A 4,553-nucleotide genomic window follows, 5' to 3' on the forward strand; every position below is an offset into this window, starting at 1 on the left:
GAGTTGACATTGCATTTGTGTTTGGGTTAAGACTTAAGAATAGGACGTTCTCTCATCTGCATGGCCATTTCAATTAGCATCAGAGAAGGTAACACAGCTACCACGTTGCCGGTCGAGTACAGACTAATGAAGAAGACATATAACTGTACTCAAAGCAGAGAGACTCACCGCTGACAGAGACCATTTGCACGCTACTGACACACCTCAGCCAAATAGCCTGGACTCGATATTATTTCATCAGGAGATCAGTGGGGTGCTATCTCTATTTAGAACTATTTTCCCTTCCCGTTTCTTCCGAACATGGAATTATTTGACTTGAAAGTTTGCAGATCAATCGTCACACAAGTACTGCTCTATACAGAAAATGTTCCGGATTTTTTGGCGGAGCATAAATTCCTCAAATGATTTAATTTAGAGTAAGCCTTACCATTTTGGATGTTTCTTCTCAACAACACCTGAGCCGTGAATGACTAATGTCGCCTATCCATCACGCGTGACGTCAGGGTGCTAGCCAGATTGTGCCGCACAGAGTATAGGCATGGCTAGCGTGCATCTGCTGAGCAATCAACACATGAAGAAACGGTGTACATGCTTCACGTCAAAGAAAAAGTTGATCAGATGTTTGATTAATTAAAGATAACTATGATAGTGTTGATCAAGCAATTATTAGAGCATCTACAGCCGGACTTAGCAAATCCAGTCCCCTAAACGTCCGCGGGCGCGCTCGGTCAGTGCTCGGGCGTGTTTGTTTTGAGCCCTTATTTGTCCATCCATGCAGCCATACTCCTCATTTCATTCTTTATATCCGGTCACTTGCATGTGGTTGGTGGAGATGAGGAGAAAGAATGAAATAATAATAATAAAGAAAGAAAAAAGGTGGTCCTGGGTAGGTCACGTTCTATGTGACGGACTAACCGGGCACGTCCGCAAGCCGTCATATCCTCCCTATATTTGGTCTCAATATGAGGTTTTGTGGATAGCCCAGACATATATACAGGAATGATATGAAGGGTACGGTTGAGTTACTTTTTTCCTACTCTCTCCTGTCCGGTACTGACCGGACGCGTCCTCGGATGTTTGAGGATTTGAGAACGCCGGCTGTAGATGCTCTTATCGAGAGACCGTAGACCTACAAGGTAGAGAAAAGAGCCAAGTGAGAAAAGAGGTTAGGGACAAAAAAAATCCACAACAGAGAAATATTATATTTCATTGTCACAACTAGTAGTGAAAAAAATCTAATATCTGCAATATGTTTCGTTATTGTTATGACGAGTTAGAGGTTGTGATCTGTTTAACTGCCGTTATGAAGATTTGTCTGTTCTGATATATTAATAAAGAAGATCTGCCATATCAATAGGAAGAAAATCCTATACGGTTGTGTCATATGCGCTGACACGTGGCAAAATAGATCTCAAAGCAGTCCGCCTACTTTTCTTCTAAGGCCGTCTTTGGTTCATACGGTAGAAATATCATAGAAATAGAAAATTCAAAGAAAATAAGATGACATGTATCTCAATTCTTATAGAAAAAAAGATGACATCACATGCATATGATCAGAATTTTTTCATTGAGTCCAAGCTAATATTTTTTCCTTTAAAATATGAAGGCTTGGTTCCTATTCTACATAGGAGTAGAATCGTTTCCTACAAACAAAAAGGCTCAAAAGGAATTTATCCTGTCCCTTGTGGGACATCCGATTAAATTGAAACGATGCTGGAAAGATTAGCATGGCCCTGCATAAGGATGACGCGCACAAATCGACAAAAGGAATTTATCCTTTGAAAATTCTATCCTATAGAATCCCTAAAAAATTTCTACAAACCAAAGAAAGCCTAGTTCTCCGTCTTCTCCAGCGCCCAACTACGGGCTGCCTCCGGTGCTCACTCCTCAATGCCGCTGCAACTCCCTTGCTCCCTCTGTCGTTGTACCACCGGTGGTCCGCCCCAGCTACTCTCAGTCTCTCACCCACCGTCTATGGTTGTGTTCCTCTGGCAGGCCGGAAGCTCGCCGTAGCGGCGCCCCTCCTTTGCTCGCTGCATTGGTAACCACCGGCACTTTGTCTACTTTGCGAAAGAAAACATATAGGATTTCTAGCATTTATATTCTTTCGGAATTTCTAGCATTTATCTACTTTTCCGTATCATGTTTTTCATAAAAAGTAGATATATATTCCCAAATACACTTTTTTCTAGAACAATATATTCCCAAATACATGCATTCTCCATTTTTTTGTAAACTTGGTAGCTACGAGGTGACAATTACAAGTACCCCTAGGCATGATGGCCAGTTGGCCACGAGTATAACGGCTGGGTAGCCCGAATATATTTAATGATACTAGCACATATGCCCGTGCGTTGCAACGGGAGAGATGTTTCTTTGCAAAAGCAATGTGAGAGATAATTGATGTGTCCACCAAAAAGATCCCCATAGTGGTGCAATAAAGAGGAGTTGTGGTCTTCTCGCGGGTCATGTTTGTCCCACGAGATCTTGATAATGGTGGGGTTAGTCGGTGTGGCGGCAACCATCCAACTCGTGCCTTTTTTCCCTTGGGGTCCACCTCTGCCTAGGGGTTGTGTCTGCCTCCTCATTTGGTAGCTATGCGGTGACCTTCGGGGCATAGTTGCTTCGACCATTCTCTCTTATGATGGCATAACCGGATGGATTACTAATTGTAGCACATAAATCCCGTTTCAGTAGCATGTTTAGCGCATAACCAGACACCAATGTCCCTTCTCTATTAGGGTTTATTCTCTTTAATTATTTTAGCGCTCGCGTGCCCATAATTTTTTTTATTCAAGCCAAACTAGCATATTCTCTTTTATTGGGCCAAGGAAAAGAATTGCTCCCTCGAACGACCCAGTAGGGGAGTGTAGCTGAGGCATAATACAGCCTATGTGACGGAGCAATTTTTTTTCTTGGGCCAACTGCGTGGGGCTACTATATGATGCTAGTTGTGTAAAATAGCGCATGGGACGCACACCGGTAGGTGCCAATACGACCTGTGTTAGTAAGGGATGAATAAATCAAAAAAATGATGAGTTGAGGGATCAAAATTATGCCCTCAAAGGCCCGACTACGTGCTGCTAGCCACTCAAAGAAACGCGTTCTACCAACCAATGGCCAGCTCAAACCTTTAAGATCATACCCCAAGGTCACATTGGAAACGATTTTTTTGATCTGTTTAAAAAATATAAATTGTTGAACATTCCTGGGAACATGAATAATTTTGAAAATCCCCCAAAAAAATTGAAATTCTTTACATTTTCATAAATACACAACAAAATATGAAACGCTCAAAATTCACAATTTTAATTGAAAACATAAAACTTTCATAATCACATGAACATGTTTTGAATTTGTGTTTTTCTTAAAAAATGAATTATATTTTGTACATTCAGATCAATTTTTAAAAATATGTTTCTTGACATTATTTTGAATTTGTGAACATTTCACTAAAACAAGAATATTTTTCGTATTTGGAACATTTTTTAAATACATTTTTTTGGAAAATCTTGAACAACTTTGGAAAACACAAAGAAAAATGGAACATTATTTTAAAATTTTAAACCAATTTTTGAATGAGAACAAAGATTTAATGTTCTTAACAATTTTCAAAACAGTATATATTTTAAATTCCCAAACATTTTTAAAGAAACCGATTTTTTTGATATTATGAACTTCTATTAAAATTTTGAATTTGCGGATAAAAGGGAGAAAGAAAAATAAACTTGAAAAAAATACAAAATAATAGGAAAGAAAAGTAAACAGAAAAGGAAAAAGAAAAGTAGAAACATAACACATAACAAAAAAACAAAACGGTTCAGCCCAGCTTGGCCGCCCTGTGCGAATTTTGACTATTTTGGAATAGGAACAAATATTTAATGTTCTGACCATTTTTCAAAATGTAACAAATTTCATAATTCGGAACTTTTTTAAAAAAAAAGTAAAAATTCATTATATTATGAAATCTTTTGAAAATTTTTAATTTATGAAAAAAGGAAAAAAGACCAAAGAAGAAGAGAAAGAAATGAAAAAGAAAAAAGGAACCATAACACAAAACAAAAATAGAATAAATTTTATAAGACTAAACTTTTTTTGAAAATTCAAAATTTTATGATAGTATGAACATTCTTAAAAATTTATAATTTACCAAAAATGAAAAAAAAAACTTGAAAGGAAAAAGGACCAAAGAAGAAGAAAAAAGAATCGAAAAAGAAAAATAGAAAAATGACAAAAAAGATAAAAAAAAGCAAAGGGGCCAGCCCAGCTTGGCTCCCCTGTGCGAATTTGCGTCTATCTAACGCTCCAGGCGATAAATAGGGTTTTCCATCTACATGGACACGAAAATAACTGGGCTGGCTTTCCTATGGCACACTTCGAGCGGCCCATGTACATAATCTGGCATTTTCCTTTTCTAATAGACGAACGGACAAAACTTTAGTACCACCTCGAATAGAAAAAAAATCAATGGTGAACGGATGAAAAAATTGGAGAAACGACCTTACAATATTAGTAGGTATAGATAACATCATATTGCATTCTAGCAAAAAGTG

The 4,553-nt window shown here is 37.9% G+C and overlaps 1 non-coding gene across 1 annotated transcript; it reads left to right on the forward strand.

The window, feature by feature from the left end:
* The first annotated feature begins 1,677 nt into the window (after positions 1-1,677).
* On the forward strand, positions 1,678-1,779 carry LOC125542018. Its single transcript, XR_007297803.1, has one exon. It is a non-coding gene; the product is annotated as a U6 spliceosomal RNA (small nuclear RNA).
* Positions 1,780-4,553: the final 2,774 nt, after the last annotated feature.

Source organism: Triticum urartu, chromosome 2 (assembly GCF_003073215.2).
Source record: "Triticum urartu cultivar G1812 chromosome 2, Tu2.1, whole genome shotgun sequence".
Classification (NCBI taxonomy): domain Eukaryota; kingdom Viridiplantae; phylum Streptophyta; class Magnoliopsida; order Poales; family Poaceae; genus Triticum; species Triticum urartu.